Here is a 25,161-nt window from a genome sequence, read left to right on the forward strand (position 1 = left end):
CACAAACACACAGAAACCCATTGAAAATGGGAAGAAATGCAAAAAGGTAGTTCTAACACAGATATTTGGGGAAAACCAATTTCAAGCAGTAAGATGCCATCAACAGACCAGAAAGAGTATGGTAATGAAAAATATGGTGCCCAAGTGTCCAATGCCTAAGTTTGAGTGCTGCTTCTAAGACTAATTAGCTCTCCAACCTTTGCCTAGTCACCTCCTTTCTCTATGCTTTAGTTTTTCTTTGGAAAATGTTAATAATAATGCCTATTTCATATGTGTGCAAGGAAGATTAAACGAGATTATATATATTGTATTAATTTTTTGTTGCTGTGTAACAGATTACCACAAATTTAGCAACTTAAAACCATGCCCATTTATTAGAATATAGGTCAGAAGCCCTGCACTGTGTGGCTAAGTTCTTTGCTTAGGATCTCACTCTGTGGAAACCAAGGTGTCAGTTTGGCTGAGTTATTGTCTGGTAATTGGGGGGGGGGGGGGAGGGTGGGGAATCTACCTCCCAGCTCATTCTTTTTGGCAGAATTCAGCTTCTTGTGGTTATAGGACTGTTTCCCTGTTTTCTGCTTGCTGTGGCTGAAGCTGCTCCCAGCTCCTAGAGGCTGCACACAATCTATGTCACAGGACTCCTGTCTTCAAATCAGCTACAGAGAATCTCTTGCTGTGAATCCTTCTCACCTTAATTTCTCACCTCTAGATTTAAAGGATTCATGTGATCAGGTCAGGCCCACCTAGATAATCTCTTATCAGGTCACTGATATGGGACCTTAATTACATATGCAAAATCCCTTTACCTTATAATGTGAACATAGTCACAGGAGTGATATCTCCCCATATTTGCAATCCTGGGGGTATACAAGGCGTGCACACTAGGGGAATAGAGATGCCGCCTTAGAATCCAGTGTAATACATATGTAAAATGCTAAAATAGTGCCTGGCCTGTGGTAAACACTAAAGGTTTGAGCTCTTATTCTTAAGGAGCATCTGAAAAACTCACAGAAATTTTTAAAAATAGCAATGCCACAGTTATGGCAATGGTGTGGTAAAATGATATCCCAACGCACCATTAAAGAAACAAACTGGTAGAACCTTTCTGCCAGGTGATTTGGCAATGTGTATTGAAAGCTCAGGACTTCCACTTTCAGGACTTTATCCTAAAGATATAATCAGAGATATACACAAAGGTATGTGAAAGAAATGTTAATTGTACTTGATTTATAATAATAGACACTTAAAAAGAAACCAAGCACCTTCCTTTAGAGTTTTAGTTAACTATTATGACATAGGTATTAAATGAAATGCTATGTAGCCTGAAGCACAAAAATAAAAATAAAATAAAACAAAAACACAAAGTTTTTGAAAAATATTGAATGAGAAGGAACATCCTCATGTTATAAGTGGAAAAATTATAGGTTACAAAAGTGTATATATGGTGTTACTCAACTCATACTCTTTCCTGGAGTTTTAAGTGACCTTTTGGCAAGACATGGTCACTTGACAAGGGAGGGAATATGCCCTGACCAGTCTCCTCAGATTGTTGTAGGTAAGACTAGGCTTCTAGAGACTTCTTGGGGAGACCCAGCATCCTTCCTAGAGTGTGAATTAGGCTTTTGGCAAGACAGGGTCACTTGATGAGGAGTGGACCACCCTGACAGTGTCTGGCCATGCCCAACTATCAGAACCACAAGAGCATCCTCAAGAGAAGACTTAGCATCATCTCCTCTCAATTTGTGTGTGTGTGTGTGTGTGTGTGTGTGTGTGTGTGCGCGAGCGCCTGCGTCTGTGCTGTCGACATTTCATTCAATGACTCAAAATGCAAATAGTATGGTCTAGTCCTTCATTCCTAATGTATCACCCTGCTTTATATTAAACTGGCTAAATTACCCTCTCAGCCAAGATTTTAGAGAAGGGCTTTGGTTTTGTTTCAGCTATAATGAAAGACATCTGCAATACATAATACATAGCAATGGAGGATGTAGAAGTTAACAATTATTAGGAAAGCACATATAGGGCACATTCTAACACTACACAACAGCTACTAACCCTGCTTTACAGGTGGGAAAATGTTGGCTCAGAGAAATTAAGTAACTTGCTGAAAAATTCCTATTTAGGAAATGGTGACACCAAATTTTAAAGCAACGGGCTTCCCTCGTTTCATCATACCATGATTCCTAATGGTTCCTAGGACTCTCAGTTGTTTTTTTTTTTTTAATTTATTTTTGGGACAGAGCGAGACAGAGCATGAACGGGGGAGGGGCAGAGAGAGAGGGAGACACAGAATCGGAAACAGGCTCCAGGCTCTGAGCCATCAGCCCAGAGCCTGAGGCGGGACTCGAACTCACGGACCGCGAGATCGTGACCTGGCTGAAGTCGGACGCTTAACCGACTGCGCCACCCAGGCGCCCCTTCAACGTTTTTTTTTCTCAGTTTTTAAAAATATCCTCTGGAAATTTAAATAATTAGCCTAATGTAAATCCTCTGCAGTACATTTCACTGTTTCCCTGTACCTGAAGGCAAATTAGTGGTTAACAGTAACAACACGCAGATTGCTTTTTTCTCCTAAGCTTTTTCCAGCTCCAGCCTCTCAGATCTTAATTTCAAAGTAACAGATGTGTTTTTAATTGAGGATCCAGATTATCACCACGAATTCAGATTAAAGAAATTCTTCCCAGTTCCCTCTCAACCCAAAGGGGGAGGTACCAACTTCCATAATCTTTGGAACTAGCATTTCTCCAGACTCTATAACCCGGGGTAGTTCCCACTACCTCTCGTTCTCTGCAACTAAATCCTTGATAAAAATCAATGCTCAGATCTCTCAAGTCCCTTAATTGTCCATTTCTCCTTTGGGGATTTCCCTCTATCCTTCTCAGACTCTATTCACTTGCCCTACTTTCTGTCCATGTTCCCAGGACCATGCTTTCATTTTTATTCTGCTTCCATCCCTAGGTCCAACTATCTGTCCCACTCCTGTTCTAGTTTTTGGTAATCAACCTGAGCCCACGGTTGTACCCTAGCTCTATAGTAAGTATCTTTATTGTAGGGGAAATAAAAAGAATATAAAAACACATTTGTGTGGTTATGGAAGTTTACTATTTAGATATTTGTGCTGTCTGGTATTATAATTACCTAATCAAAAAAAAAAATCAGCCTTGGGTATTTTGTTCTGTAAAACTTGCCTAATAAAAACAAATATTTAAGTTTTTAGGGGAGATCCATATAAGTTCTAATCTATTATTTAAAAAAAATAATTTCCATTTGTAGAAAGATTGATGTACCCATCACTCATAGTAGTTCTGACCTCAAAATGGCAAATTATATTTTCCTTTACATTCTTTTAGTGATCTTTCTTGGCTCAGTTACTTCTTATTACATCATAAATTTAACATAAAAATTAATAACTTACAATTTTCTTCTCTTAATTACTAATCATCTCTTGCCTTTTGCATGTCTGAGTTTATATAAAAGTATTAAAATGTTGTTGTAAATATTTTAATTCAAAATCTGAGCATTTGACGGATATACAAATAACTATTTTCATATTAGGAGCAGTATTAAGAATGTTATATTATTTTATGTACTTCTCAAAAGGAATTATTAGGTACAGGATAAGTAATAGTATAGTATTCCATTAGGTAGATCAAGAAGAAAGAAAGAAAAAAAGAAAGAAAGAGAGAGGGAGAAAGAAAGAGAGAGAGAGAGAGAAAGAAAGAAAAAAGAAAAAGAGAGAAAGAAAGAAAGAAAGAAAGAAAAGACTAAGAAAACTTTATTTTTTTGGACCTGGGAAACTCAAGATAATTTTTTTAGGGGACCCTGAAGTAGAATTATGAAACTTTTGACTTCTAACAAATACACAAGAAATAGCATAATCTTTTTGATGCTTGAAAATGTAAATTAAGTCATCCATACATTCCTGTTTGCTAACATTTTCTTCCAGCCAGCCATATACTCTTAAAACAGTATTCTGTGTCATAGGGTGACTTAATATTGTTTAGGACTGCTTCCACTTAACTATGTGGATGGAAAAACTCATCCAAGGACACACACAATAACTTTTCTTTGGTCTTCCTTCCCACCTCTTACTACAGAGATCTGAATGGGGCGGGGGGGGGGGGGGGGGGAGGTGTGGATCTTCATCTCTCACAATGTAGCTTCTCCTGCATCATCTGTTGTCATGGTAATAATTGTAGCATTGCAGTTTTAGTACTACAACAGAGCACACTCCAGTGGAATCAGATTGACAAACACAATCTGTAGGATGAAATCTCTCTCAACAAGGGTCTGTTGTGCTTTGGGACATTTTCCCCACCCTTTCTTTGTGCTTCCTCAGCTATCTAGTCATCTGGTCCAATCTCTCTTTAATGATTTTGTCCAAGACTGTTCAGGGCCAAGAGGACTAGAAGCATAAATATGATCCACACAATTATTTTTATAGATTTCATATCAGTTAAGGAAAAATTTCCATATAGTTTCCTGTAACTAATAGAGTATATCAACATTAAAAAAAAATCCATCAACAGCTTTTAGTCTTTAGGAGCTTTTCTGCAATTCTTCTAAAACCTCTGTAAGTCACTTGAAGATAAGAGAGTCACTTCAACCAAATAATGAATGGTTATATTAGGTCACCAAGTGACATTTTTAGCTGGAGCCTGCCTGACTTTCAAACAGAGCCAGAGTCCTATAATCCCTGAGGTAGCAGGTGGTAGTTGTATGTTTGACTTTTTAAAAATTTTGAATAAGCAACTTTAGAGAGGATGGTGAATAAAATAGTTATTAACTTTTTGTCTCCGTTTTCCCATGCATATTGGTAATCATCGATTTATTCCATCTTCTCTGCCAAACTAAAAGAAATATTCCTTTTTGTAATAAATGAACGCTTACAAACAACATCACAAAGTGGGACCAATGTATCTGAGTTGGTCCTATTTGAAACCTGGCAGATAAGATGGCCTTCACTGTCATAAAATAATTGGTAAATCTAGAGACAGAGGTAGTTATAGGGAAAAAATTAAGTAATCATTTTGTTTTGGGAAGCACTTTGACTCCCCTCCCCTTCTAACTTTTTTCTAAATTCTTGCCTTGCCCCCAAAAGAAACTATGACCTTTCCAGCCCTCTGGTCAGGTTTTCTGACTTTACCTGTTCATCTGAGTCACTAAGTCCTCTCTAGGTGTGTTCCTTAATTTCAGACCTTTCCCTTTTCCCATGCTCTTCCTCTACCATGGAGCTGTGTTTTCTTATGAAATAACAGGCTAATGAGTACACCTTTAAAAATATAAGTCCGATCTTGTCACTCCATGACTTAAGCCCTGTGGCGGCCTCCATCATATGTAGAGTAATAGCTGAAGCCCTCACAGGTGCTATGCAGTCTAGCCCCAATACCTGTCTAACCTGATTGCTCACTGCGCCCAGCCCAAGACCTGGCCACACACCATTTTTTTGGCCTGGACTGCTTTTCCACTGCATGTCAAAATGGCTGGCCTCCTTATCACCTCCGAGTCTTCATTGGTGCTTCCCCACTGTGACATTAGCTCTCCAATCAATTAAAAATGAAATGATCTCAATTGGCCGACCTTGTAATCACTATATCACTTAACTGTTTATTTTTCTCCATAACATTGATCTCCATATGACATAGTATATATTTAATTTGTTTATCTGTTTATTATGTGTCTACTCCTTTCTCCAACAACACCCGGTAAAGAAACACCATTAGAGAAAAGAATTTTTTTCCTGTATTGTTACTTTATCATTTTAATGATAAGATAGTCACTAGTTCCTGATAGAAGCTCAACAGACGTTTACTAGATAAATAATTAACCTCTAAACTAAGGGCAGAAAGGAAACGAATCTCATTTCTTGTTTTTTTTAAGTTTATTTTTGACAGCGAGAGAGAGCAAGAGCAAGAGCACGAGCGAGGGAGAGGCAGAGAGGGAGAGAGAGAATCCCAAGCAGGCTGCATACTGTCAGTGCAGAGTCCGATGTGGGTCTCAAACCCATGAACTGTGAGAACATGACCTGAACCGAAGTCAAGAGTTGGCTGTTTAACTGACTAAGCCACCCAGTGCACCCCAAACAAATCTCATTTCTATAGAATGGCGTGAATGACTAAATGAGGGCACTCGGATTCACTTTCTCAACAATTAGCATTTAGGTATAATGGACAGAATGAGTCAATTAGTATTCAGAGTTGAGACTTGCAGGATACATTGAAGTAGAAGCAGATCTGTCAAAGCCAAAGCCATGTGCCAGCTGAGGAATCTATGAGGAATCTATGAGGAATCAGAAAATACAGAAACAGAGGAAGCCAGTGAGCAGGACTTGGAACAAGTACATCCCAAGGAAATGTCACTACTGCAACAGAAGGAGACTACGAGGTCAGTGAGAGGCACAAGGACCCAAGGTCACTACCTTTTTAAGAAAGTCACTCTAGTTAGACTTGTTCTGTATTACCAAAAGGCATAGATAGGAGTGCCATCCTGAGGTATAATGGCTTAACATATTACCTTTCCTTGGTAGCATATATTGTGCAGCGTCTTATAAAATCAGTTTGTTCCTCCAGCTGATATTTTCTAGCAAAGGCATTTCGGGTATTGTGCTGGGTGATTGGAAAAGAGAAGGTTTTGATTTCTTTGTCTGTTGACCCTTTGGAGTCACATATCCAATCATCCTTTGTCCTTATTGTAGAGCCAAAGTCCAAGTTGGGCTCTAAATTACAATGTAATCTAAAACTTGCTCCTTTAATTTTATAAACAAGATTAATAAGGGAAAGGGGGATGGGGAACGTAAAACCTAATGGTGCGAAGGACTGCTTCTGAATGCAAATGGGGGTGTTGGCCAGGTTTTAGAGCAGCTGAAACTGGGAAAGCGTGGGGAAATGACATCGACCTGAGTAGCAGCTGCCCCCTTTGGCCTGCGTGTGCATCTCTACTTCACCACAGTTTATGCTACTTACTACTGGCTCTCTCCTTGGCTGTGAGACCATTTATTAGGGTGCCTATGCTATCATAGTGATGCAAACTAGCCAGGTCTGAAAATCCAGAGGGGCCCCTCAGAAGGAGCCAAGAGGGCCCTTGGCTTTGCACAAGATAGAAATCCAATGTGAGCCAAGAGGAAGAGAGATCAGTTTATTGAAGATGTAAAGAGAGTGTAGATATGGACAGAGCATCCAGGAGACTTGGAAAGGAGAGTGAGTCTCATCTTTGCTTGCGGTCTGGGGTCTTTACTGAGGATTGTAGTCAGGTACACATGTCTTCTCAGGCATCGGGAACAAAAACTAGTGAGATATCCTCCGTGAGTGACTTATGCCCCGGAGCCACGTGTCTTAGTGAGTCAGTGGTCTTGGATAACCCTGCCCAGTCACTCCTTAGATGTTATCTATCATGCTGGAAGACTCCAAAGAAATTATTAACTCCTTGACCTTTGTAAGTAGGACATACATTATCTGTTCTATAAGGCATGTATAAGGTGTAGGTAGAAGTCTTAGCAAGAATAAAAGCAGGAAAAGGAACAACAACAACAACAAAAGTAGTTTTTCATGGATTCTCTTAGTTTCCCTGTCTCAGTAGGGTAGAGGAGCATTTCTTGATACCTTTGTTACAAACAACAGTAGACAAAAAAGAGGACTGAGGTGACTTCATGATTTTATTGCATCTGACCCTCTTTACTCACCGAGGTTCCCTGCCACTGGCGGGATTTGTGTTTGCAGCCACTGATCATCTTAACACTTACTCCGTAACTATGAAGAAATTATTATTCTCAGAGGTTTACTGACTTGTCTAAATTGGCATTAACAAAATTTTTAAATGCACCCGGCTACCTCTGACTGTCTTTCACTGGCCATCTTGATACAGAGAGTAAGGAGACTCAAATTAATATTTTATCCAGTAAAAGATTTAGAGACTGTGGTTTACCCTGAATACGATCTATTCAGGCAGCTTCGTTGGCATAGGACTCAAATATTCCCTATAGCTATGCTGAATTGACTGGAAACATGATAAGGCATCTGAATTCTGCAGGTATAGTCATTCCTAGCAACCAATTTGATTTTTGACGGACAAAGAGCCCCAGGAAAGTAGATGCCTTTGTACCTGAGAAAAAAAGAAATCCCAAGCAAGATAGACATGCCCTAATCAGTATGCTCTGGGTATGACAGCATGCAAGTGAGTGATCTGTTTTGTTCTGAACTCTGGCTCTGTCAATGACAGTACACGATTTACTAGAACAAATCAAATAAGTGTAATTGACTCCTGTTTTGACGTTTCAAAACACTGAACCATATTTCCTTTGCAGTACTCTGATTCCACATTCTTAAATTTGATTTTTTCATATAAAATACCTTAGTCAAAAGAGAGAATGCAAATAACAATGCATCAGGGTAGAATTGTTTTCAGTGCTTTCAAACATTATGGAAAGAATAATTTCTGCACGGATATGATGATGTGGTCGATGTGGGTCAAAAAATTGCAGCCTCAAAAACAGATTTGGAGACTTGGACCATGCAGTGGTCAAATGTTTCAACGCTCTGTTGTTCCCGTTCCTGTCACAGGTACATGTGACAGCGCTGCAGCTATGAGTGGAATTTTAAAGGGGAAGTTGGAAGAAATTGACGGCTCTTCACCCTGCTGCTCTGTGCAGGAATCAGATGATGAAGTTTTTAGCTGTGACGGTGCTGACAGTGTTGATAGTGTCAATCTGTCCACTTGTAATCTTTTCACTGGTGAGTATCCGAAGCCATATTTCAGGCTGTACTCTAAAGTGTGTTGTATGGTCGATTCCTGGAGTTTCTATCTTTATCCACTGCCTTTTATCTGCTCCAAGTTTTTCATCATATCAGACTTATTTGTAAAATGTGATATCATTTTGTTTAATTAAATCTCAATGGTATCCTTCTGTTCATCTCTATGGAGTAGGTATGAGAGGCAGAAACGCGTCCGATTGAAGGTAAGCAATTGAAAATGATCTCGTATGCACCTTCAGCTTTCGGAAATCCATCTCAAATCCATTTCAAAATCTGATCAGTTGAGCTCTTTTGAAATTCTAATAATACTGGTCAATGAGTTGTGGAATCAGCAGTATTGAGTACAACACATGTATTTCCTACGTGAGAAAACGATGTTTGTTTTTAAAAGAATGCTGCTCTGAAATCAAAGCCCTGAAAGCCATCAGCTACTATTGTTCTTGGAATACTAGTAAACCTCAAACTTGAGGCCAGATTCATGCACTACAGTAAGTGCAGCTTTCCGCACACGTATACCTTTCCTAAGTAGTTAATGTGAACAGCATCATTTGGTATGGTATGTAGTATGTTCTAACTTAAAATTCTAGCCATTTCAAACTGCCTTCCCTATAACTGGTACACATTGATTGATTTTGGATTAGGTGAATCTTTCCAACATCTCTGTGTGCCTTCAATCCCAGTCATTAGGGAAAGAGGGATCTCTAAATTAGTTTTAGAAGTTAATCATACAAAGCAAAACTAAACAAGGTCAAATAAAGTCCCATAGGATGATGGGTATAAACTTCCTTTTAAAGCACCATTCCATACGTAAAGCTAAAAATTATCCAATACAAAAGAGAAGGGTTTTTTTCCGTAATAGCTTTTTTAGTATTATTTTTCTGAGGCGTGTGGGTTTGGGGATTTTTAACTTATCAAAACAACCTTTTAATATTCACACTGATGATCTTGCAGTGTGGCTCTATGACCCCTGAAATTCCATTTTTACCCTCTTTCCTCTACTCCCAAGAATTCAAAGTTTTGTTTGATATTTATGAATTCTCTCTCATCATTGTTAGAAGCATTTAGAATAAAAGTAGGTATAATTTTATAAGATTGTTTAGTCTTTGTATTATTTATTTCTTGACTAACGTACCACTATTATGAATTTTTGGGAAGTATAAAAAGTAAGGAGGAGATAAAGAAACACTTAGAAGAAGGGATAACATAATAGTTGTTTTGAGAATGAGATTCTTTAGTTACATGGAAAGGTTATTGTTAATCAGTGGGTTTTGGGTGGATCGGTTTGTTTGTGATTTATCTAAAGCCTTTCCCCCCTTCCTCTAAGCGACTGTAGCCCTTGTGGATGGCACACCCCCTTGCTGTCACCCACAGTGCCTAGAAAAGTGCTGAGCATTGAATGATACTTAGACTCCTTTATTGAATGAATGGATTCAATTTAGATAATTCTCTCTCTCTTTTTTGCAATAATTGTCTTTTTTTGACAATAAACATTGCACCTATTTAAAGTTTACAACATGATGTCATGATATATGTATGCATTATGAAATGATGACCACAATCAAGCTAATTAACATTCTGTCACCTTACATAGTTACATTTTTTGTTGTTGGTGGTGGTGAGAACACTTGGGATCTATTCTCTTGGCAAATTTCAAGTATGAAATACATAATTTTTTTTCGTAATTTCAGACAACTTTAAAAGCCAGAGAGAATGCATCTACTGGATATCTTTATCTTTAGTATATATTTAATTTCAAGACCCTCAGGGACCCTATTAAGCACCTTGCCTGTGTACCTTGGAGAGCTCTCCTTCTCCAAGCCCGGAATGCCACAGGAGCTGCCTAGAATGTTTCAACTTTTTCCCTTTAGCCACTCCTAAAAAACATCATCAATCTAGACTCTATTTCTTTGAGATACCACCTCATCCAGTGCAGCAATTTCCACATGCCAGTGCTGTTTTTTTTTAAACCTTCAGCATGCTTTCAACCTCCCTGGTGTCTGTGTGTCTCCTAAAGTTACAAATTGACTCTCTCCTGGAAAAATCAATTGTAGGACTCTCTATGCAAGATACCCATCGATTTCTATAGCTTGTGAGTTCACAAAGTACCTATAATGTTCATTTAAACACCATCAGGTCTCACAATTGTGGCTCAAGATGCTTTCCAGATGAAAGTGATGTTCTGGTGGCTTAGAGGAGTTTGAAAAATTATAGGCTAGACACTTGTTATAAGTACCTGAACACCCTGAAGGGTAAAAGTTTGAATGGAGAGTGGTTTTATTTTGATCAAATAAACTATTTGATAGCTATTTTGACATCTGTTTGCAACTTTTCTGTTTTATAACCATCACAAGAGTCTGTGGAGGAAGAGGTGTCCAGTGTGCACAGAGGAGAAGTCAGGCTGATAAAGAGTAGATTCAAAGTTTCATTAGCCTTCTTCCAGCACTGTTGTTAATGTCCTTTTCTTAGTAAATTTTCAGGGGTTTTGAGGGAAACGTTTGCTGATACTACTCTGTAAGGAAGTGATATGCATCATTGAACAACTTGTAATTGAATGTGTGATCAGCACCATGATTTGAGATAAACAGTGGGGAGGAGAGTAAGGAAAAATGGTTGGAAAATGTTACCTATGGATGATTTCCTATTATTGTGAGCTGCTCTTACCCTAATCATCAATATGAGACTTTACTAATTATTTCATAAAGCCGGGCAAATTGAGGAAGAAAACCCATTTTAATTTTTTTCAGAGAATTTAACACTATGTAACAGTATAAGACAAAAACAATAGTAGAGTCAACCCTCAATTTGAATTCAAAGAGTGTTAGTACTAGTAAGACCTTTGAGAACATCTAGACTATGTTTCTTATTTTAAATATGTGGAGACTGAGGCCCAGCGAGAGTAACTAGACAAGGATCCAAATGTCACTATTGCTATAGGACTTTATGGTAGATCCTCAGAGTCTACCTTTCTACTAGACTGTGCTGCTCTCCGATGGATCTTTTACATCACTGACTAGATCGAGGGACCCATCTAATCAACAGAGAGACATTGGCTGTACCTTTTGTGCCAGCTCCTCTTAGAAATAGAATGAGCCTACCTTTCGGTAAAGGTGTTTAGCATTTCATCACCTCTTGCCTTTTTTTTTCTTTTTTTTCAGTTAGTGTTGTGGTGAAAGTTAGTATCTTCTGGATGTAATAATATAGTGCCAGTGATGAGTTTATGAATACATTCAATGAGCAAAAGAAATAGTGGACAGAGAATTCAATTTGACTGTGAATGAACACTTTCCCTTCCCCTTTCTGTAAGTAAGTGACAGGGCAGACTGTTGAGACTTACCTTGTACATCACTGACATTGATGGAAATATCTTACAGCAAACATGTTGTTTTACATTTACATGAAGGAAATTGGTTCGTCTTGGTGACATAATGCTGCTTGTGATAATGTGAAAACGTTACAATGAAAAGAAGATGAGATGAGGTATGCAGTGTGCATCTTTAACAGCAGCTAACAAATACAGGGTTGTTTCATTTACTTTAAAAATAAAAGCCTTTGTACATTCCACTTTTGCCAGAGGGGTGAATGGGCATCCTGGACTCCCTGGGAAAAAAAAAAAAGATAATGATATCTTTCTATCCCTTGAACTCCAGGACCCTACATTACTTGTTCAATAATTCAAGACTTCAGAAATGCACTTACCTTGCATTTCGATTAGACTCACTTAGTCACAGCTTCTGACTGAATGCAGTAATTATATTCCATTTTGCTGCCTAGGTACAGAATTGGCTTTTATATTTGCTTGTTTGTTTTAAGCCCTGGGAAACTTACATTTGGCTTTAATCTTAAAAGCACAATTGGTCTGAATTTGAAATAAAATTTTTTTATATCAATATCACAGTGAATCTAGAAAAACAACACTTATTGTTTGTGGTTTTAACTCTCAGTTAGCTACCATTAAAAAGTCAATGTGGGTAGTTCTAGTGGTATTAATGGTACTATTTCTCACATTATTCAAGTGATAAAGTCCTATTAGCATGGGATCCAAAATATATCATAGAAACTCTTCCGATTTCCCACATCTGTTATTTACTCAGGATGTCTATAGGTGGAATTGATATTGTAGCTGTATTTCATAAAAGTACAAGAATTATAGTTGCTATTAAATATTAGAGACCCTGTCTTCACATTAACGATCAGAATATTTTCATCTGCTAATGTAATTTCTTTACAAATATTTCATAGAGTATTTGCATTTTTTATAAACCTTTTAATAAGAACTACATCCTTATTTTGGGGTCACGTAGGAATAGTCATAGACAATAAATAGATGATTGCCCAGTTGCACAATGTCATGACTTCAAAAATGGATCCAAGTGAAATTTAGGGGATTAAAATCCTACCAACCACTTCTAAGTCCCATAATCTTTTGGCTTTGGTTTGAATACCAGAGGTTGACTGGCTTTATACTTGTTGTTTATGATGGTGACGATGAAATCATAGTGCCTGAAGCAAATGTCCTTGTGTTTCTCAAAAGATTTTAAAATTCATCATGCAGATTAGGCAATCTGATGCTTTCTGACAGCTCGAGGGAAGTGTATTTGTGTGCATGTGAATGCAGAAAAGAATTAAATCTGGTCCTGCTTAAAAAAAAAAAAAAAAGGAAACAGTTGGTGCTATTTCTGAATTGGCTGTGGTATTTAACCATTTCACTCTGGAAAGTACATATTTGTACTCTGAAAATGTTCCTTTTTTTTTTTTTGTCTGAGGAATTTGGGAGTAAACTGGGAATGTTTTAGGGCCACAGAATTGTTGTAGCATATGTCTTATATGTTCAGCTACAGTGATCTGGCATGAACTAGAATAGTTAAATGTCTCAAGTTTATTGAATTCATTTGACAGTTGGATTAGGGTTAAAAGTATAGTTTTTACACGTAATGAAGAATGAACAATCATAATAAATATAACAAAAAATAAATACTTCATTTTCAAAGGCCAGCACATAAAAACTAGAAAGAGATTTTTTAAATGATATTTAATTTTCAGGTAGGAAAGTATAATGAATTAAAACTGAAATGGATGCTCAGTTTTTTGCATTTGTTTTTATCTTATCTCACAAATATTTTAATAGAATAGTAATAAAGATTGATTTATGTAATTTACAATTCTAGGACTTTGAATGAACTGTTATGAAACTTGATTTACATAATGAACTATTAAATCACTTTAAGATCCTTAATGGATAGCTGCAGTGGTCTTAATTAGCATGACAAAAAGACCCCCAAAAAGCAAACTTTATTAGAACAGTTTACAAAGCATCATGAAAGCTAGTGAAGATTGCTAGACAGAGTGCTGAAAGCACTAGATGTTTCTGAATGAAATGCAATAGTGAGTGTCATTAACTGTGATATTGTGAAGACCCGAAATGCATTTAATACTATATATTTTCATACCAAGATTGGATGATAATGGATCTGTTGTGAGATAACAAAAGGTACATATTTAGTACGAAATCATATTAATAAAATTACTTTTAAATATTCATATTGAAGAATACTTAATATATTTCATCTTTAATATGCTCTAATGCTTACATCTTTTACATTTAAAAAAACCTACATAATTTAAATCTTAACAATTCCAGGGTTTGCAGTATTTAGTGCTATCCCTGAGAAACTTGGTTTGGAAGAAATAATGATGATTAATTTTAAACATAGTTACTTTTTCTAATATAGCCTGTCCTATTTCACAGTTTCTTCAAAGATATTGTCCACGATCTTCTTATGTCTGATCAGACTTTTTGCTGTTTGCTGTTTCTATGACAACCCTCATTTTAGCTTGGAGAGAGTAGTACATATTTTAGATTTATATACATTTCCAGATACACACACATTTTAAGGTTCTTGGGTGGCCTTATCATTTAAGCATCTGACTCTTGATTTCTGCTCAGGTCATGATCTCGCCTTTTGTGAGTTCAAGCCCTGTATCAGCCTCTGTGCTGAGGGTGCAGAACCTGCTTGGGATTCTCTCTCTCTTTGCCCCTTCCCTGCTTGCATATGCACTGTCTCTCTCAAAATAAATAAATAAACTTTAAAAAAAAGAATTTTTTACCTCCATAATAATTAACATTATGCTGACAATTATAATGGTCATTAGTCAACACTAAAATTAAATGCTATGCTAAGATCATGGCTACATAAGACATATATACCATACATTTGACCTAGATTTTTTTAAATATGCATAAAGTTAAGCTGCAAAAGAAGATCTAAGGCATAAACTTAAGTAATATATGGGCACTAATAAAGAAGCACATATACTTAAAAATTCTCCTCAGTATGAAGTAAATAAAAGTTTTTTTTTTTTACCTTTTTACATTTCAATTTAAAAATGAATGAATCCAAAAAGGATAAATGCAGCTTAAATAAATATTGTTATTTTCAACAGAATACCTTTCTTCTTCTTCTTTTTTTTTTTAAGAATTCACAAGCTTTTTAGCCACAATATGGAAAATGGTTGCAATTTATCATTACAATTATTTTAAACTCCTTGATTGTAAGGGCTGCATCCTGTATTTGCCCCATAGTGCTTAACGGTAATAATCATGACAAGCATTATTGAACATTTTATAATTTGCTAGGCATTGTGATAGATGCTTTAAACAAATTATTTTATTTCATTCTCATAATGTTAGGTCCTAAATAAATTTATTTTTGATTGGCATGTTCATGACTTATATTGAGAAAGAATATGCTTAACTGATCAAATGATTTGTCATCTTAAACATGACATGAATAGACTTAAATGGGCTAATTAACTATATAAAAATTAAGATTGTTGGATACAATTGAAGTTACCTTCAACAGGTGCATACTTATAGGAAAAAAATGCTTTTATACCAAATGTTCATGAAATTCATTAACACAGTATTGCCAGTGAAATCACTCTTTAAGCCCCCTGCATAGCTTTACCAACCTTTATGTTAAGTCAGAAATTCTAAGGTTAGAACATTGAGATATTTTGAATCAATACATTTAACATTTATTCATTACTTTCAAAAGCTGAATGTATAAATATTTTAGCTTTATGGATGACTTTTGCAGTAATTTTTTATGGTAAAAAATTTTACAGAATCTATACACCACACAATTGGTTAAACAATCTATGGAAAACCCATACAGTGGATTACCATGTGGCCAATAAAAACAGTTGAACAAATGTATCTATTGACATAAAAATATATTCACATTAATTAAGAAGTTTAAAATATTATATTACATTTTCAATTTTCATTTATAAAGTCATATGTATTAGGTATATAATAAGATCTAGAGGTAAAAAGGCAAGCACATATTTTCTATAGAAATATAGAAAAACAAGACACATTTTCTCTGGATAGTAAAATAATGAGTAATTTTTGTTATTTATATATTCCTCAATCTTCACACTATCTACATATTTTCTCAATTTATTTTCATATATTTTAGCCTAATAAGATTTGTGTTCATTCATTCTAATAGCTTTCTAGATTTTTCACTGATATAATAACAGCTGTCATGACATGCTTGTAGATAAATCTTAGGATAAATCCCTAAAGATTATAATTCAAAGGGTTTCATTTTAATTGCCCTCCAGAAAGATTTACCAATTTATTTGCCCACTTTAAGTAATTGAGTTCCTATGACCCAACATCTTGCCAAATTAGGTATTCTGTGATTGTATGTATGTGTGTGTTCATAGATAATGTGTGTATACACACACACACAGGCCTTGTCCAATTTGATAAGTAAAAACTGATATTCTACTGCTGTTTTAACTTGAATTTCTCTGAATACTAGGAAGCTAGCTAGTCATATATTTACCTTTTTGTGTGTATATAAATGGTCTATTTGGGGTTTTTTAGAGTGGTGATTTCTCTTTCATCATTTTATAACATTAAGGATTATTTAGTGAGCAATAATGTCTTTCCTATTTTGCCATTTGTCTTTTAACTCTGTTAATGTTTGCCTTGGAAATATGTTTATGTGGTCAAATGTGTCCTGCATTTGGCCTTTAGGAAATGCTTAGAACTTCTCTGCACCCAAGATTAATTGCACACACAAATAATTTCTTATAGAATTTTCATAAATTTCTATTATATATTTAAATCTTTAGACCAATTGAAAATTATTTTGGCATGTTGTGTGAAATAGATAATTTTCCAGTTTTCCTAAAATCATATACTGAATAATATATTTTCTATTAATATGAAATTTTGTTCTTATCTTGAACCAAATTCTTATAGACATAGGATCAGTGTCTGTAATTTCCTTTCTGTTTCATGATCTGAATGGTTATTCTGAAACCAACAATAGTGTTATATTATGACTCTATAGTAAGTTTTATTATCTCACATAAGAGTTCCCAATTTTCCTTAACTGGAACAGAAACACAATACACTACCGTACTCTTTAAAGGCTCTCTATAAGCTATTTTCACGTGATCGTTATTTGAATTTTAAAACAATATTGTCAAGTTACCAAACAAACCACTGCTATGTCATGGGAATTACATTAAATTTGTAGGTTAATTTGATTCACAAGGAAGATTAACATCTTTACCACATTGCCCACAGTAAAAATTTGTGCTTTTCTTCTTGCCATGCATTTTCCTTGCTGAGTTCCTAAATTTTTAAAATATTTTTGTGCCTATTAAGAATGAGACTTTTTTTATATATGCTGTAAGAGATTATTTTTGGTACTAAAGAGACATTTTTTTTAATGAAAATGCTTTCAAGGTTATACCTTTAATTTGGCCATAGGATATTCTTTATCCTGCATGAAGGATGTATCCTGCTGCTAAGAGCTTTTGATTAATAATCGCTATAAAGTTACATCAAATTCCTCATTACTATGTATCAAAACAATCCTATTTTTTCTTTGACTTGTTAATACTATGAACTGGAAAATAGTTTTCCAAATATAAAATTATTATTGCCTTTGACTCTCTTACATCATAAAGCAATTTAATCTCACAGGAGGAGCAAATTTAGTTTAGCAATGTGTATGCATTAAAGGGCCCTTAGAAATGTTCGTGGTTAATTTAAAATCCATTTTCATTGGAAAAAAGTTTCGTTGAGAACGAACAAAGCTGAAGGCAACACTCTTTCTGATTTCAAACTATATTACAAAGCTATAGTAATTAAAGCAGTTTAGTACTTACATAAAAACAGACACATGGATCAATGAAACAGAATAGAGACCCCCAAAATAAACTCATGATTATGGTTAACTAATATTTCACAAAGGGACCAAAATATTCAATGGAGAAAGGATAGTCTCTTCAGTAAATGGTGTTTTTTGTTTGTTTTGTTTTGTTTTAGGTCTTAAAAAATTTATTTTTTAAAAATTAAAATGTGCATAAAAGAATCACAAGAAGCAAAGAACAAAATCATCCATAATCACAAGCAGTTTAGTTTTACTTCTAGGTCCCATTTGTGTATTTACACAACTAAGATTAATGTAATTAAGATCATGCAGTTATGTATCATGCTTTTTTTACATACATGAATATTTGCCATTTCAGAGTCCCCAAACTATGAGTATTTTGATAACCAAGAATACACCAGCCCTATCTGAAAGAAAAAAAAATTGTAATCCTGCTTTTCTTGGTGACAAAAATTTCATTAAAGACAAAAATGACAACAGGCCTCTAGACAGATATTGGCAGAGTTACAATTAAAATACTGCATTCTCTTAATGTTCAATTAAAAATGAAACCAGTAGATGGTGTTTTGAAAACTGAATATTCACATACAAAAGAATAAAACCAGACCCCTATCATTCACCATTCACAAAAATTAACCTGAAACAGATTAATGACTTCAATGGATTAAGGACCTGAAACCATAAAACTCCTGAAAAAAACATAAGGGAAATCCCTTTGACATCAAACTTGGCAACAAGTTTTCAGATGTGACATTAAAAGCACAAGGAATAAGGCAAAAATCCACTGGGACTACATCGAACTAAAAAGGTTTTGCACAGCAAATGAAACAATCCACAAAACTAGGGCCACCTATGGAATGAAGGAAATATTTGCAAACCTTATATCTGATAAGGGATTAACATCCAAAATATATAAGGAACTTAGGCAACTCAATAACAACAACAACAAAACAATCCAACAAAAAAATAGACAAAGGACCTGGATAGAATTTTTCCAAGAAGATATATAGATGGCCAAAAATACATGAAAAGGCAATTAACATTACTAATTATTGGGGAAATGCAAATTAAAGGAATAATGACATCATCTCACGCTTGTTGGAATGGCTATCATAAAGAAGACAAAAGATAACAAATATTGGTAAGGTTGTAGAGCAAAGGGAATACTTGTGCACTGTTGGTGGAAATGTAAACTGGTGCAGCCACTATGAAAGACATTATGGAAGATCCTCAAAAAACCAGAAGTAGAACTACCACATGACCCAGCAATCCTGCATCAGAGTAAATATCCAAAGGAAATGAAATCACTCTGTTAAAGAGATATCTACACTCCCATGTTCATGGAAGCATTATTTATAATAGCCATGACATGGAAGCAACCTAAGTGTCCATTGATGAATGAATGGATAAAGAAATGTAAGATATCCATCTATTTATCTCTGTTTATCTATCAAAATATAAAATAAAATATAAGTCAGGCAAGAAAGAGGAAAATCCTGCCATTTGTGGTAGCATGGGTGGAGCTTGAGGGTTATGCTAAGTGCAATAAGTCAGGGAAAAACTGTATGATTTCACTTATATGTGAACTCTTAAAAAAAGAAAAAAGAAAAGCACAACACACACACAGCTCATTGGGGGTCACCAGATGTTAGAGGGTGGGGGGAAATGGGGAGATGTTAGTCAAAGGATATAAAAAATAAATAAAATAGTTCAAAATAGACTTCAATATCAGACACACACACACACACACACACAAATGATAATAAGAAGCAAATGGTAGAAAAATTTTTATTGTGTAAATTATGTAGAATGGAGAAAAACTAATTCTGATATCTGAGAAACTTTGATCTAGAAGAGGATGCATCATTGGAAACAGATTTTGAGGGTGGTGGTTGCTGTAGTATATTCTTCAAACAAAAATACTGGCAAGTAAGATCTAACTCTCTGTTCTAGGTAGTCAAAACAAACAAACTGCTAACCACCTTTAGGATTCCAAGGATTTCTGTTCTATAAAGCAAAACCCATTAATTTCTATTTTCCACTTAATTGAGGAGCAGTAAAAAAGATTTTAAAAAATGTAAAAAAGATAAAGTACAGCAAAAGCTAGAAACAATAGTGTTCAGCACAAATAAATAGATATGGTGGTCGATTGGGCCTTCTTTACCTTTTCTGCAAATGAGTTAAAGGATATATCATTCACTTACATTATTAAAAAAATTCTTTTTGAATTGTTGAGGTGGGATAAAAGAAAATGAAACTGCTAGTTCAGCATCTTACATATTGTAGCTGCAGATTAACTTTAAATACATTTTTGTTTCTTTGTGGCCAGTTTTTGTTTTGATAGCCTCCATCTGGCATTGATCTGCATTCCTTTTGTAGTCTGATTACCAGGCATGAATCAAAGAAATCAACTGGCTCCTCTGTCATAGGACACTGGGAAAAATTACCTTTTCAGATTCCTTTTTTTTTTTTTTGTATTTAAGTAACTTATTTAAGATAAAAGGAGAGAGAATTCCTTCAGTACCTTCAGTATTGTAGTCAACCAAGACCTGTCAACATAACCACGTTCATTTAATTTCTCTTACTGGTAACACATAACTATATCCATCTTTAATTTCTTTAATTTTTAAAATTTTTTTTTTTTACTGGTAATACTTGGCATTTTGTCTTCAAGCCTCTTTAAAATATTCAGTTAATGGTCACAGTTATATTGGTCAAGACTTTCTACTGCAAAGTTAAAAAGCCCAACATAATCTAGTTTAAACGAAAAAAAAAGACCTCTTAGTTCATGGCCATATCAGGCAAAATGGATCTGTGGTTCAAATGGCAACCTCAGTGTTCTCCCTGCCCGCTATGACTTGGTTCTCTTCTCATAAGGAGAAGGCCTGATTTTCTCCTCCTGCATTTTGAGTTAAGGGTTTCCCTAATCTGTGGAATATATCTGCCTGCACTATATTCTTTTTTTTCAATTTTATTTATTCATTCATTCATTCATTCATTCGTTCGTTTGTTTTGAGAGAGAGAGCACTAGTGGAAGAGGGACAAAGAGGCTCCACACTGTCAACACAGGGTCCATGCTATCAACAGGGTCCAACATGGGGCTCAAAACCATGAACTGTGAGATCACGCCTGAGCCAAAATCAAGAGTCAACCGACTGAGCCACCCAGGTGCCCCTGTAGCACTACATTCTTGAAAGCAAGGAGCAATCACTTCCATCCCTGGCTCCAACAACTTAGGTGGTGTAATGTCTTGTGACTTTGTGAGGATTGTCTTAATGTGTCAATTATGTGCCCATTTGTGTTCAGATCTGGTCTGCCCTTCCTCTGAAAATTACACCTTGCCCACTGATTGCCAGATGGACTCAGCAAATAAGGGGCACTGGTGGGACAATGGAGGGCAAGATGAAGGGATAAACCAGAGGATTCCCACCCGCTCATCGATGCTTCAGGTTGTACTTGCAGTGGTTACTGCATCTCCACCATAGCTCTGATCCTTGCTGTAATGGCCCTGCTTCTGTGATCCCAGACTCCATGCAGCAGCCTTCCCACGTACCTAGCTCCCACGAGGTAGCACCAGGTTTGGAGCTCTGGTGACACCAATCCTTCCTTTGTGCCTCCAGCTGAGGAGTGTCAGCTTCTTACTATTACTGTATTCTGAGTTCCTTTCTTTTCTCTGTTTTGTTTAGCATTTCAGCTCTTAGAAAATCTTTATAGCCAGTTCACCATATGAAATTCCTTCCATTGGGCCACCTATCATTGCCTCTATTTCTGAGCTGGACCCTGACCAATAACCCTAGCCTGTGTCAGATGCCTTTCACTCAATCACTGTGGCCAAAGAATAAAGTTCTTTGATTGACTAGGTCTTGTTCATTTACCTATTCACGTGGAATATGTTACCAGAAAAAAATAGAAGGCAAAAAAATAAAGTATGTTGGGCCACCAATGATAATGGCTATCATATCATAGCCATTTGATACCATAGTTAATGAATATGAAAACCTAAGTTAATTTTTTTAAAACAACCCCACACAATAAATAGTGAACAGTGGGAATATTCATGTTAATTGCTTTTTAAATCTATAAATACTCTATCAAAATTCTGCCCCTTTTTGTTAAAAAATAGTGAGTAAATATAAAATAAATGAGAATATTAGGGGAAAGGAAAAATAAGGTAAAAACAAGACTGAGAAATGATGTTAGGTTACCCTTTTTCTGGTTAATAAAGAGAACTAATAATATATTAAAGATCTGCTTGAATCACGTTGTTTTAAATGACTTATCTTTACTGAAAAACATAAAATCAGAGATTATATGTCCATTTAACAGTTAAAGAAACTGATGTTAAGTAATTTGCCCAAAGTCACAGAAGTAAGATGATGAAAACATTGCAAGATGTCAAATTCTGGGGGCACCTGGGTGGCTCAGTCAGTTAAGCGTCCGACTTTCGCGCAGGTCACGAACTCGCAGTTCGTGAGTTCGAGCCCCACGTCGGGCTCTGTGCTGACAGGTCAGAGCCTGGAGCCTGCTTTGGACTCTGTGTCTCCCTCTCTCTCTGTTCCTCCGCTGCTTGCACTCTGTCTCTCTCTCTGTCTCAAAAAAAATAATAATAATAAAGACTAAAAAAAATTTTTAAGATGGCAAATTCTGTTTTTTGTTTTTGTTGTTGTTGTTGTTGTTTTGGTACTCCAGAGCCCATGCACTTTATATTACATCATCACTCCACTAATGTTTCTCCCTTGACCTGTATTGAATTTGCATTTCTCTACTCAGATTTAAAAAAAAAAAGTCTTCACTCAGGGTTCATTCATATTCACCTTCTCGTAAAATCACTTTATTATACACTCATCTATCATGAAAGCTATTAACAGATAGACTTCTGTAACAAAATTCCCTTGTATAGTATCCAGAATGAATCTCTCTCTCCTTTATTCACCCTTTATATTTGACATTGGCATGATGTGTAACAATATAGTGTTATAAGCAGACCAGTTTGTGGACCAGTTTGTGACCAAATTAATTCCATGACTATATATACCCCATTTCTACCCACCACAACATGCAATATATCTGAAATATGGAGAAACTACATAAACATTTACTAAATACTAGGTGCCAGGAATTTTCTACAGGGGGATATTTGTGAGGCTCCTTACATCTTACTGTGGCAGAGAAGATAAGGACATATTCTTCTATAACAGAATGTCTCTGATTTGTTCCTCATTATTCTTTAAGAGAATGCAAGTGGTCAGGACAGCCCCAGCAACCATTCAAGACTTTATTTGGGTGTTCCTACCCTGTGGAACAGCAACTGTGTGGTTTCCATGAGGGAAAATGCCCATATCATAATAACCAAGGTAGATACCACAGGCTGCCTCAACAACTGAAAGTTGAATGCACAATTTCTGTAAAGTTCTTCCTCTTTTATCCCTGTCTGTGGATATTGCTTTTCTTTTTTTTTTTTTTTTTTGGTTTGATTTCTATTTTCTGCAGTACACTGAAAGTACACCGACGAGCATAGACTGCAGTTTAGCTGTGTTCCCAGGACCATCTGTAAGAATTTATGCGTTTCTTGGGAATCTGATCAATTCTAGCAGCAATTCCCTATATTCTTTCCAGATTAAGGAGACCTGCAATCAATTTTATATTTAAAAGTTATTTTCTGCTAGAAAAAATTGGGGGCCCAGTATCCAAAATCCATTCTATGCCTCAGAATTGATTTCCCGAATGATTCTCTTTAATGTAAACACACATGCATTTTTATGTGAAGTCATAATTATCATTTCACAGAATTTAATTCCTTCCTTCCTTCTTCCTTCCTTTCCTTCCTTCCTTCTTCCTCTTTTTCTCTTTTTTTCTTTCTTCATAGTATTTCACAGCATAAGTTTACCCCATATATTCATGAATTCTCTTGCCAATTGTTTTTTTAAGTTATTCTCACTTTTTTATATTAAAATTTATATTGCCCTAAATATTCGTGTACATAGTACATATTCAATTTTATACATTGTTCTATCAATTATTGTTAAATTATTTTTAATGATATTTCCTGATTTCAAGATAATCCACGAGTAATTTAATTGAAATACAATCTTGTTTTGAGCTCTTTCCCTCTCTCTCTTTCTTAACCCAACTTCTTTCCCTCCCACTCTCCCTCTTTCTTTTTTTTCTTCTCTTTTTGTTTTGCTTGGTTTTTCTCTTTTCTTCCTCTGTGTTCTTCATTATATCTCTTGCTCCTATACGTAATTCTTGTTGACCTGTTTATATCCTTTCATTTTTTTCAATATCAAATAATCATAGATAAACACACTCTCATAGAAGTTTCTTTTGTCAAAGATGGATCATATTATATTCATTTTTCTTCATCTTGATTTTTTCATTGAGCAATACCTTGTGGAAATTCCCCAACGTAATTGTCATAGCTCTATTTTATCCTTTTTTTTTTTTAATTTTTTTTTTCAACGTTTATTTATTTTTGGGACAGAGAGAGACAGAGCATGAACGGGGGAGGGGCAGAGAGAGAGGGAGACACAGAATCGGAAACAGGCTCCAGGCTCCGAGCCATCAGTCCAGAGCCTGACGCGGGGCTCGAACTCACAGACCGCAAGATCGTGACCTGGCTGAAGTCGGACGCTTAACCGACTGCGCTACCCAGGCGCCCCTATTTTATCCTTTTTAATGATTGCAAAATATTTCAAGTTATGGAAACATCACATTTTCATCAAAATTTCCCCTATGAGTGTCCTTTTGTTTCAACTCAGTTTCTATGCTACTATGAGCAAGGCTGCAATACCTTTTCATTAAAAAAAAAAGCCTTATGTACTGGTACTTTACTTTTTTTAATGTTAATTTATTTTGGAGAGAGAGAGCATGTGTATGGGGGGTAGGGGCAGAAAGAGAGAGTGAGAGAGAGACGGTCAGGGGATTTGAAGTGGGCTCTGAGCTGACAGGAGAGAGCCCAACGCGGGGCTTGAACCCATGAACAATGAGATCATGACCTGAGGTGAAGTTCAACTGACTGAGCCACCCAGCCACCCCTGGTGTTTTACTTTTTTGGGGATAGATCCCTAATAGTAGGAATATCTGATGTAATAGATATTAGCATACTGGCATATTGCTTTTTCAAGAAAGGCAGCAAAACTCATACTCTACCAGCTTTGGATATGATTATACTTTTCCCCAGAAGTCCTGAGCAATAGGGGTTAATTTATTTATTC

At 35.9% G+C, this 25,161-nt stretch overlaps 1 protein-coding gene across 1 annotated transcript in view; it reads left to right on the top strand.

Annotated features, from left to right (window-relative positions):
• The window catches only part of CSRNP3 (cysteine and serine rich nuclear protein 3), a 219,686-nt gene that overhangs the window by 8,908 nt on the left and 185,617 nt on the right, over window positions 1-25,161 (top strand). The window contains exon 2 of the mRNA XM_043576935.1: window positions 8,556-8,726. The gene's annotated coding sequence lies outside the window, so the exon portion shown is untranslated. The remainder of the gene's footprint in view (window positions 1-8,555; window positions 8,727-25,161) is intronic.

The sequence above is a fragment of the Prionailurus bengalensis genome, chromosome C1 (assembly GCF_016509475.1).
Source record: "Prionailurus bengalensis isolate Pbe53 chromosome C1, Fcat_Pben_1.1_paternal_pri, whole genome shotgun sequence".
Taxonomy (NCBI): Eukaryota; Metazoa; Chordata; class Mammalia; order Carnivora; family Felidae; genus Prionailurus; species Prionailurus bengalensis.